The sequence below is a fragment of the Dysidea avara genome, chromosome 9 (assembly GCF_963678975.1).
Source record: "Dysidea avara chromosome 9, odDysAvar1.4, whole genome shotgun sequence".
Classification (NCBI taxonomy): domain Eukaryota; kingdom Metazoa; phylum Porifera; class Demospongiae; order Dictyoceratida; family Dysideidae; genus Dysidea; species Dysidea avara.
Genome location: NC_089280.1, coordinates 5,597,070 through 5,609,767, shown reverse-complemented (window position 1 = coordinate 5,609,767; position 12,698 = coordinate 5,597,070). Strand labels below are relative to the sequence as shown.

The 12,698-nt window shown below is 37.3% G+C and overlaps 1 protein-coding gene across 4 annotated transcripts in view; it reads left to right on the top strand.

The window, feature by feature from the left end:
• LOC136266918 (calcium-binding mitochondrial carrier protein SCaMC-2-B-like) overlaps window positions 1-12,698 on the top strand; it is an 82,537-nt gene that overhangs the window by 35,496 nt on the left and 34,343 nt on the right. For 3 of the 4 annotated variants that reach the window (XR_010706361.1, XR_010706362.1, XM_066061968.1), the window contains exons 1-2: window positions 9,722-10,078; window positions 12,257-12,383. The exons of the other annotated variant lie outside the window; for it this stretch is intronic. The gene's annotated coding sequence lies outside the window, so the exon portion shown is untranslated. Of the gene's footprint in view, window positions 1-9,721; window positions 10,079-12,256; window positions 12,384-12,698 lie in introns of those variants that run through there. 4 annotated transcript variants of the gene reach the window in all.

Sequence of the window (12,698 nt, the reverse complement as noted above, 5' to 3'; positions counted from 1 at the left end):
TCATAAACTTTCAGCTATTTCCTAACAAGGACATGTTCCACTGGTACTCGCACTGGTAACTGTATTCATTTGAGGCACGTGTCATTGTTTTGTTTGATCATGAAATTATTCTAATTTAGTAAGTGTTCTGATTGGGATTTTCCCAACGCAATCAAGACACACGGTAGTGTGTCGTGCGGCCCAAGAAGGTGGCGCGCAACACCAGTGAGTATATTGACAGGAAGAAAGAAAACGCAATTTTCGCACCTCCGTAGCTCTGTGCTGCCTTGATGAAACAAGACGATTTTTGCTGTGGACACTCCCTCCAACTTCAACTCCGTGTAGCAAATGCGAGATCGAGATACTCTAATAGAACAGTCACCCTAATAGAGCATTCGGCTAATTTATTTACTCCATTATAGAATTTTATTACATCACAAGTTATTCTGTAGGGAGTTCAGCTGCAAACAGTTAATCTTATAGACAGTTCAGCAAGAAGACAGTCACCATGTGGAGAGTTAAGCAAATATACCACTATAGAGATTCAGAACATTACAAGTCACACTGAAGAAAGTTCAGCTATAAACAAGTCATGCACTGTGTAGAGAATTCAGCTACAATTAAGTCACTTTCTAGAGAATTCAGTTACACAGAATTCTGCTACACACAAGTCACTGTGGAGAGAGTTCAGCTACAAACAAATTACCCTTTAGAGTGATCAGCTACAAACAAAACACTTTGCAGGGTGTTCAACTGCAACAAATCAATTACCTTTAGAGTGATCAGCAATGAACAAATCAACACAAATCTACCTGTAGAGAGATCAGCTAGAAACAAACCACCCTGAAGAGAGTTCAGCTACAAAAAATCACTCTGTAGAGACATCAACTAGAAACTAGACACAATGTAAGGAGTTCAGCTACAAGCAATCACCCTGTAGAGAGTTCAGCAAAAACAAATAAACCTGCAGAGAGATCAGCTACAAACAAATCACCTTATAGAGAGTTCAGCTACAAACAGATTACCTGTAGAGAGATCGGCTACAAACAAATCAACCTGCAGAGAGATCAGCTATATGCACACAAATCAACTTGTAGAGAGATCAGCTACAAACAAATCACCCTGTAGAGAGATCAGCTAGAAACTACACACAATGTAAGAAGTTCAGCTACAAACAAATCACCCTGTAGAGAGATCAGCTACAAACTAGACACAAAGTAAGGAGTTCAGCTACAAGCAAATTACCCTGTAGAGAGTTCATCTACAAACAAATCAACCTGTAGAGCAATCAGCTAGAAACAAATCACCCTGAAGAGAGGTCAGCTACAAAAAATCACCCTGTAGAGAGATCAGCTAGAAACAAATCACCCTGAAGAGAGGTCAGCTACAAAAAAATCACCCTGTAGAGAGATCAGCTACAAACAAATTGCCCTGTAGAGAGATCGGCTACAAACAAATCAACCTGCAGAGAGATCAGCTACACACAAATCAACTTGTAGAGAGTTCAGCTACAAACAAATTACCCTGTAGAGAGATCGGCTACAAACAAATCAGCCTCTAGAGAGTTCAGCTAAAACAAATCAACCTGCAGAGAGATCAACTACAAACAAATCACCTTATAGAGAGTTCAGCTACAAACAAATTACCCTATAGAGAGATCGGCTACAAACAAATCAACTTGCAGAGAGATCAGCTACACACAAATCAACTTGTAGAGAGATCAATTACAAACAAATAACCCTGTAGAGAGATCAGCTAGAAACTACACACAATGTAAGGAGTTCAGCTACAAATAAATCACCTTATAGAGAGTTCAGCTACAAACAAATCACTCTGTAGAGAGATCAGCTAGAAACTGGACACAATGTAAGGAGTTCAGCTACAAGCAAATCACCCTTTAGTGAGTTCAGCTACAAACAAATCAACCTGCAGTGAGATCACCTACAAAAAAGCACCTTGTACAGAGTTCAGCTACAAACAAATTACCCTGTAGAGAGATCGGCTACAAACAAATCAACCAGTAGAAAGATCAGCTACACACAAATCAACTTGTAGAGAGATCAGCTACAAACAAATCACCCTGTAGAGAGGTCAGCTAGAAACTAGTCACAATGTAAGGAGTTCAGCTACAAGTAAATCACCCTGTAGAGAGTTCAGCTAAAACAAATCAACCTGCAGAGAGATCAGCTACAAATAAATCACTTTATAGACAGTTCAGCTACAAACAAATTACCTTGTAGAGAGATCGGCTGCAAATTAATCAACCTGCAGAGAGATCAGCTACACACAAATCAACTTGTAGAGAGATCAGCTACAAACAAATCACCCTGTAGAGAGATCAGCTAGAAACTAGATACAATGCAAGGAGTTCAGCTACAAGCAAAATCACCCTTTAGTGAGTTCAGCTACAAACAAATCAACCTGCAGTGAGATCACCCACAAAAACGCACTTGTACAGAGTTCAGTTACAAACAAATCACCCTGTAGAGAGATCAGGTAGAAGAATTCACCTTGTAGAGAGTTCATTTACAAAGAAACCATCATATAGAGAGTTCAGCTACAAAGAAATTACCCCGTAGAGAGTTCAGCTAGAAGAAGTCACCTTGTAAAGAGTTTAGCTACAAAGAAACCATCATGTACAGAGTTCAGCTACAAAGAAACCACCTGTACAGAATTCAACTACAAACAAATCACCCTGTATAGAGATCAGCTAGAAGAAGTTACCTTGTAGATAGTTCAGCTACAACAATTCACCCTGTAGAAAGATCATGCTAGAAGAAGTCACCTTGTAGAGTGTTCAGTTACAAAGAAACCATCATGTAGAGAGTTCAGCTGCAAACAAATCACTCTGTAGAGTTCAGCTACAAAGAAACCGCCATGTAGAGAGTTCAGCCTCATACAAACCACCTAGTAGAGAATTCAACTACAACAAATCACCCTGTAGAGAAGAAGTTACCTTGTAGAGAGTTCAGCTACAAAGAAACCACCATGTAGAGAGTTTAGCTGCAAACAATTCACCTGTAGAGAGTTCAGCTAGAAACAAATCACCCCGTAGAGAGATCAACTGGACAAAGTCACCTTGTAGAGAGTTCAGCTACAAAGAAACCATCATGTAGAGAGTTCAGCTGCAAACAAATCACCCTGCAGAGAGTTCAGCTACAAAAAAATCACCCTGTAGAAAGTTCAGCTAGACGAAGTCACCTTATAGAGAGTTCAGCTACAAAGAAACCATCATGTAGAGAGTTCGGCTATAAAGACACCACCATGTAGAGAGTTTAGCTGCAAACAAATCACCTGTTACAGAGAGTTCAGCTACAAAGAAACCATCCTGTATATAGTTCAGCTACATTTCTAGTCACCCAGTAGAGAGATCAGCTGCAAAAAAAATCCTGTGGGGAATAATGAGCATGTAATAAATATATGTATATAATTTGTATAATTACTAATAAAATCAAAAATAATTGAAGTACTAAAATTCTTCTTTAAGTTCTTTTCTTCTTCCTGTGGTAAAGAAAAAAACACATGGGTTAAAAAAGTGCCAAAGCCAGCCATAGGCCGGCTTTGCAGTATACAAATACAAAAAGAAGTGATATCTAATCAAAAACAGCCAAGCTGTAAAAAAAGGTGCGGCCCCCATAAAGGCCATGGTGAAAAAAGATGTGAAATCCAAGGTGGCGGCCAAGAAATGGCTGTGATGGTAGGTTAATGGTTACATTTTAATAACGGCAATTCAGGTGAATTTTGTGCCGCTTGGTCTTGGCACCAAATTCACCTGAATTGTTGTTATTAAAATGTAACCATTAACCTACCATCACAGCCATTTCTTGGCCGCCACCTTGGATTTCACATCTTTTTTCACCATGGCCTTTATGGGGGCCGCACCTTTTTTTACAGCTTGGCTGTTTTTGATTAGATGGTACTGACAGGTAGATCATTGGGTTCTGGAGAATTAAGTTATTCCTATACTGTATATGGTCGTGACAGAAGTTTGATCTTTTTTATGTGAATAAATGCTCACAAGTCCTTGGATATTCCTCAGATTAACAGTAAACTTGGTATGTGAATCCACTGTTACATGCTATTTAAGATTGAGGCAATGGAGTTACATGTCTGCATTTTATAGCAATTTTTTTTTGCAAAGTGTGCGGTAAGAAATTGAAGCCCCGTATGGTTTAATGAAGAAATTATAATGAAACTTTGAATGCCCATATCTCGCAAATGGCTGTTGCAAATTTAATCAAATTGCTGTGTGGCATACCCTACCTGGCAGACAGCTATAATGCAAAAATGGTGTGCTTTGGAGAGGGGGTCATTGTGTAAAAAAGCTGTTTTCTTTCTTCCTGTCAATATACTCAAGGTGTGGTGCGCCGGCTTTCCTGGCCACACGACACACTACCATATATGTGTCTTGATATATATATAGAATACATAACATTGTTTGGAAGGTAGTAAGACCAGGTGTCCTACCTTCTGCATTTAAATTTGTGCAGTAAAGCCTAAATAAATAAAATCAGCCAAGCGTTTGCTTAGTATGGAACATAATATTTATTTATTTATTACAGCACAAGTGTGAAGGTCCTACAGCCTGTTATAAAGTATGTTTTAAAACGTGGAGAAAGGAGAAAAATCCATGACTGTACCTGGGCAGCCTTGAACCTGCAACCATTTGATTCACGCTTGAATGCTTACAGGCAGTCAGGATGTTTTCTCCTTGTCAATTTCATGTATATGTATTCATAGAAACCTAATGAGTGACTTATTATCTCAAAGTACCCCATGTGGAACCAAACATTGTCTGTGAAAATGCATCGGCTCACTGTAAAATACTAACAGAGCAGGAAGGTAACCATTCAGCACAACGTTATTATGTACATAATACATACGCAGCCAAATGTATTGGCAACAATTTTAATACTTTTAACAGTTCCATGCATGCCAAAAATATTTCCATAACATAAGGCATAAATGTTAAAATTATTGAGCACTGCAAACATTGCTTATAAAAGCACAATAGACTGGTACTTTGTTATATAGTAGATGACTAGATTACATGTTGTTTGAAGATCAAGTCACCACTAGATCTTATTATAAGCAGATTTTAGTCATTAGTATATCACTGACTCCTTGTATTCACAAGATTGAGTGGAATATAATAATTCCAATTATCCTTCATGATCCATTTTACTTTGAACTCAACTGCATACTTGCCAGTTCAAACATTGTGTCCTCTGATATTATCACTTTTACAAGTGCATGCACACTTACAGTCAGTTAATGAAAAGCACAACTAATTGATAATCAAAATAAAAACAGACTACTTTGATAATAATTTTGTTATTGGCAGTTTTGGGAGGCAGAATATTAGCTAGACGTTTCTAAACAATAAACACACCAGAAAATTCTAATAGAACAGTCACCACACTATTGAGAGCACATTGTTCACTGGATCACATGAGAAACAATCAATAGAATAACAAGTGTAGGAGTGAACCATTAATACTTACAACCATGTGTATGATGTTATTAGTATCTGTCTAGTTACTAGGTAGATAAGGGATAGGATAAGAGGTCTAGTAGTTTGCTATTGTAGGATTGGTAGGTCGTTACACCACATCTAGGTATCCATGTGGGACGATACATGTGTTATGTACTAAAATTCCTTATAATATTGTACCTAACCTCATGATAGGGTATAGATGTTTGCTTACATGACTGCTCTATTAAAGTATATGTATTCCAGACCAGGCATACATATACTGGTGGTAAGCAATCAACGCATCAAACGTGATACAATATTTGTTTCATTCATACTAGATATAAAATTGCCAATCATATTATGCTCAATGAACCTGACAAATAAAACCAATAGAAACTGTAACAGGGAAAAGTACTCTACAGTAAATTAAATATGCTGAAATTTGCATCTGCATAGACACAAGCAAGAGATGGTTATATCCGAAAGCTGATCAAGGGAGGTGTCCATCCAGGTCATTAACTTGTAGTGTTAAGAAGTACGGAGGATCAAGGTATATGAAGCCATGGATGTGTTGTTTTATTGGATTACTTTTTGCACCAAAATATAGGCTCCATTAGAAGCATTTTAAAAGTTTGTTTTATCACATTTAAAAGATTTTTTGATTGTACCTGAGATGCATTCATGGTATTTAAGCAAAACTAAAGTATTCGGATGCACTTGTATGGTTTCCTCACCAGCTAGAAATGGGATTATAACCTAGTTTAAATAAAAGTTTCATGCCCTAAGTAAATGATTTTGTGTGGCACTGTATCTCAAATGATTTAGTATGCCTTACTGAACTTCCAAAACACAGAAAATTTGGCACTTTTATCACAAAGAGAATTATTTCATCAAAATTTGTCGCTTAGTTGCTCTACTATTACCTATACTCATAGCTGGGCTTAATAATAACATAATCTCTATTACATCAAAAAGCAACATAATTATTAAGTACGGTAGTACTTAATAGGTAGAGATCAGTAAGAAACATGTGGCTTTATAAATTTTGCACTTTAAAAATAGCCTTGCAATACATTTTCCAGAAAACCAACTGGAATGCATTAGTACAGCTGTAATGATGCTGTAATGGTGCTATACCTTGGTTAAACATAGTGAAAAGTCAACTAGTTGTTTCAATGTAAACTGAATTTTTAAAAAAAATCAAATTTAGCTACCTGCATTTCATCTGCCTGCTTGCCTGACTGCCTGCCATAAGACCACATAACACTAGGTGTACGACTCCAGAAATTTCAGGTTGCCAAGCTAGGTAATGATGGCAGATTCACAAATCTGTTGTTTTGAATACGTTTTGTCCACTGCACTATGCTGTTCACTTTCATCATTCATTGGCCTTCTCCTTCTTCCCAAAAGATAATTGATAGTTGTGATGGGCATATCTGCACATATGATTTTTGCACACTAACACGTCAGCCATAATAAAATGAGAGTGTATGGGTGTAGCATTCAAAGAGTCCATTGTCTTAACGTTGTGTAGTTGTTTTAGCTATAGTTTTATCAATTTAGTTTTTGTGTGAGGTAGCTCTAATTATGCCTCTGACAGGATCCTGGAACAAAGAAAAAAATACTACAACAAAAAGTACTATACTGAACACAAAAAGAAGATAGCGGACAAGAAGAAAAAAATCAAGAAAAGTTGTGTAGACAGGGAGGCCATGACCTCTACCTCTATCTCACTGTTGAAATTCTTATGAAATGTTATAATTGTATAATATAGCTAGCAAGCTAGACAGAAAAAGTGAACATAACTAAAAATTAAAAGGAAGTAGGGATCAATATAATGCACATACTATAAAAAGTAAGGAAACAAGCTCATTAATGTTACAGCTGAAATGAGGATGATCCAGGCAACAAAAAGTAAGGAAACAAATCCAACAAGATTAGATGGCTACTTGCTAAAATGAGGCACGTTTTACTGCTTACTATTGGCTAACATCTGGCCATTAAAATGTGTCTCAGTTTAGCAAGTAGCCATCTAATCTTGTTGGACTTGCTTACTTTTTGGTGCGTGAATGATTCTCATTTCAGCTGAAACATTTTTGAGCTTGTTTCCTTACTTTTTGTAGAATGTGTATTATATTAATTCCTATACTTCCTTTTAATTAAAAAAAATTAGTAGCTAGTAATTATAAAGACTTCGCAATGCTTTATGGTTTAAATTTGAACTGTGACTGCTGAAGAATGTACCTCAAATTTATATTTGAATGTATTGGTCGTTACACATGTAGTATTCTGGTATACATATGATTATTGATCAAGGTCATGTACAGGACAAAATAATAGATGTTCCAGGCAGGGAATTATGACAATGATTGATGATACATGCAAACCCATGGAAATCCTTGCTGGAAAAATCACATGCATACGTATAAGGCCACTATGTGATTTTCTGTTTATCATCAGAAAATTCCAAATAGAGTGCGGGTGGGCGAGTAATTACCATTATTCATTATCCCCACCATATAGTTATTTTCATACCTCTAGACTCTACAAGGCTTGATACTCTCTGCATAGCAGGCAAAATGCTAACTTAGCTAACTCTAGTTTGGCAACTATCCTCTTTAGATGTAGTTACATGATCAGTCCCACTCGAGGATCAGTCCCACTTGAGGATCAACTTTTTACTTGTAAACTTCATTGCACCAATCTTTCACATTCTCTTGTGCTAGCTAGGTAGCTACTGTATAAGTGCAGCAATCTAATGGTGACAATGAATGTCCAGCTTTGGACTGTGTCAACCTGAGAGTATAGTCCAAACATAGGAGGTTTAGTCAATGCGGGACTGTTGCAGTCATCTGATCATGAGTCAAGTCACCATGTAGAGATATCAGTTCATTGACTATCAGCTCCAGTTGTATCAAGATGTGTTAGGAGGCAAGGTCTTCATTTGTAAGCATTATCTCAGGCCCATAGCCAGGGGGGTTCGGGGGGTTCTGAAGAACCGCCCTCTTGGAAAAAAGGTCCACAATTTCAGTAAAAAGGTTCATAATTTAACCAAAAAGGTTCACAATTTTAGTATACAAGTCCAAATTTTCAGGAGGAAAAGTCCATTAGCTACAGTTTACTAGATACTAATAAAAAGCTAAATTAAGTGCTCCGAGTAACTCATTCAGTGCTTGTATTAAATGCATTGCAAGATCGAGATACTCTAATAGAGCAGTCAACCGCTCTAATACTAATAGAACAATCACTCTAATAGAGCAGTCACAATTACATTTTCTTTTAGAAGCTACTTAAGTTACATGTAGATTGTCTAAACCGAGCTTTCATTAAAATGATAAGATTTTAGTGGACAAGTCCCTCCATGCAGAGCCCACGAATAGCATCCATGCTTCAACTCCATGCAATGTGTAAATTTCATTGTTTAAGACACTCTTTGTTCTGCTCCACTGCCCCTGTTGATCATGGCAGAGTGCTCAATCTTTCCCATTCTTATTCACTGTGATATTTCAATATATACTACTCCTTTATGACTATATATTGTAATATAGTTAGCCATATGCAGTATAAGTTATATATAGAAAATAGTCAGAAAATGCCACCAGTTTCAATCTCCAGACTCCAATTTTCAAAATTTTTCTGGGGGAGCATGCCCCCAGACCCCCCTAGATTGCAGTCTCAGTACCTTTATTAATCATCATGCAAGTAAAGGTCCACTTTTGGTCAAAAAGAACCCCCCTTTCAAAATCCCTGGCTACGGGCCTGTTATCTGGTTGATTACCTAACCATTTGGTTGCCAGAGTGCACTAACTTCAGTGATTGTGTCTTCATCATTAGCCAGGTGGTGCAAGTGGAACTGAAGCCTAGCTTAGTTTGATGTTGTGTCCACTCCTCCTCAATTGAACTCAGCTCCTCAAAATCATCCTCATACTTGTCACTACCCAGGCTTCATCATAGTCTGGTGTAGTAATGTTGTCCCTAGTTTGAGTGTTGGCTGCCGAGATACACTGCATAATTGACGAGCTATTTGCCGACAAGTCTTTATTAATGAGTCTCTGAAGTTATGCACTTATCACCACCATCCTCCTGACTGTTGGCCTGCATATGTAGTCTAGCTCATGCTCCAAGTTCAGTAGCTAGCAAGTACGAGCAAGTCAGAAAGCCAACAGAGAACTTGCATTGTCTTTTTCTTTGGTCAGGTTCTTAAGTCTCAAATGCTTTAACGAGAGACGAACTTTACTCTCGCAAAATTGTACGTAAGATGTCGTATAGGCGCATGCGTATAGAACCAGATGATCTTTGGTGAACCTCGAACTTGGACTTGTAGTAACCAGATTTGTTGTTGTTATGTGCAAACGGTAGCAAGAGCGAGTTATCAAAAAAGTATTTGATGTTCTGTTGTCCAGCGATTGTTTTGTGTTCTGAAAAGTTTACGTTGACCTAAATAATTAGAATACAGCCATGAGCGAAAGTGGAAGGCCACAACAGCCTCCTTCAATGGATCCAGAGAAGGTGAAAGAGTTATTTGAACAGTTAGACGCCAATAGAGATGGTCGCGTGGACGTGAAGGAACTAACGGAAGGTCTGAGTAAGCTAGGAGTACCAACCATACCCGGCCAAGCACAGGTGAGTACAATTCATCAGTGATGTAGTTTAACTGTTTGATAGTTGGGAGAGTTAGTGTGGTTTTCACCAATCATGAATTTCATCATGGGATCGTACAAATTTAAATTCATGCAAATTACAGTGGAAAAAATTTGCAGATCGTACATGAAGTGTGCTCATGTGTATTCTATTAGGATATCCAGTCCTATAATTTTTTAGCAGAAACATGACATGTGCTCTAGTCAAATTCCTCACCCTACAAAGTCTAGACAATGGCGTAGCCAAGGGTACCTGGTGCACGTGGGCATGTGCCAGAGACATGTTCCCACCCAAATTTCAATAGGATAGTGGTGCCCACAATATTGCTTTGCGAACAAGAGAAAAGTAGTGCAGTGTACGATATTTTTGTTGTAAATCAGCAGCTGATATTGAGAAAAGTTCGTTGATAACATCATGTAATTAAAGTAGTTTCAGCTCTTTCTATTTAATGCACAGCAAAATTCTAAGTGGGTAAGAGCTAATGCGAAGAAGGAGAAGATCGAGTGTATTTTCCACATCTAGTATACTGAGGCGTGAGTAACAGCATGGATTCTTTTATTGGAAGGATTAGTTATATAGGCGTAAATTGAATTTTTAGGAATTAGGAATTTCAGTTGGAGATGAAAACTTGTTGACTAAATCATAAGCCATACGATTATTTTAATAGTCAGGCTGGAGTATAAAGAGTTGTATACAAGTACAGATGATTTAAAAGACTAATATTAAGAAATTGCATTGCTACAAGTAATGAAGTTACTAATCTCGTTAGAAAACACAGACATAGACACACAAACACTCTTACTAATCCGCTGATTATCACCTTGCCACAACAAAGTAATAAATTACTGAATGAAGTTTATTGACCAGTTTCTCTTGAATATTATAATAACCCACATCATTCAACAATGCAGTCATGTCACATGATAATTGCACACGTGACAGCTTAAGACTATGGACACAAAGTAATATTATTGTAGTTACTTTATTTTATGGGTAATGTGTAACTGCTAAATAGTTTTAGTTGCAAGTAATAATAATAATATGTAATGAGTTACTTTTAAAAAGTAATTGCCCCAACACTGTTCATGCAGTAGCATTAGATAAGCTGCAGGAACAGCAGCATAACGATAATTATTATTAGCTAGCTAGATGCATTTATGCACTTTTGAACAGTTTTAAACCAAAAATGTGTATGTTGAGTCCACTAAGGACGGACTCGCATTTTTTGCTAGCTAGTTGAATGGGGTGAAATGTGTTCCCATCCATTCCTGAAGGCCTGACTACGCCACTGCAGCTAGATCACTTTGTACACTGAGAATGTTTACCAGAAAGTAGAGACCAAACAAACTAGGGTTTTAACATATACAGCTTTTGTATGATGTATTTAGCAATTTGTCTGGTTGAAGAGAAATGTTACAGTGACATTTATTAGTTACCGAATATAGTTAACTAGAGACAAAAGATACTTTTTGGGTATGATTACCTTATGAAACTCTGTGTCTCATTACCATCACGTAAATTTAGACTATAGCACAGCTCATTTAGAGGTTTACTAAATCACTTGGTCACCTGACATGTTCACTTAGTCACCAGAGGAAGTCCGCAGCAATTTACGCACTATATACTTTAAAATATTACCTTAATTCCATATTTCAGTTTGAAATTTCACGTTAGCCTCAATAGTCACAATACAAAAACTAGCAAACGGTGGGGGTGACAAGGAGTTGTTCGATATACAGATTGCGCTGCTTATAAACATTAAGGTAATGTAGTTTGTTTTATACAAGACCCTAGATTTTGAGGTAAAAATTACATAACTCTATTTGACACGTATCTTCCAGCACAAACCGAGTGTGTATATTCTTGTCAACAACACAATGATGCCATACTTTGTTATATATTCCACACATTTTATTTCATCCCAGAATATCGACTTTTGTGTAATTGATTTCTAAAGGTGCTTAATCGCTGCAGACCTCCACCTATACATGTTCAATTAGTCACCTGTATGCCCTCAAGATATTGTGTACATTCATATACAATTATAACACAAAAGACACACTGCAGTAGTCTATTTAATATCCAATTTGTTGTAGTAAATCTTTAAAATATTTACTAGTACAGTGTCCTCTCACTGGTCCAGTTGATGTTGTCCTATAGGCAATCCTCTCATTAGGAGACAAGGATCTTGATGGTCAGATGGACCTGAACGAGTTCATGCAGTTTGTGACTGAACAACAACGTAAACTATGGGAGGTGTTCTCCAGTCTGGATGTTAATGGAGATGGTAAGCATGAAGTACTGTATTGTTGATACCTGGCTCTCTGTGTGAATGTACTCATTACATATAATTGTTCATATACTGTATGGTGGAGTACTAAGGTGTAAAGTCCCTCTAGTCCCCTACCAGTTTACCTTTTAAAAGAATCTCCTTATTATATCAAAATCAGTTAGTGGAGGTTCCACTGTATACACTACATGTAACATGTACTATTTTGTAGAAGCAGTCCACTGAGGTTTTTACCTGCCAAGCTTTACCATTATGTTTTGAGCAAAACGGAAAATAAATAGTGTCAGCATTGATCACCCATGGACACAGTAA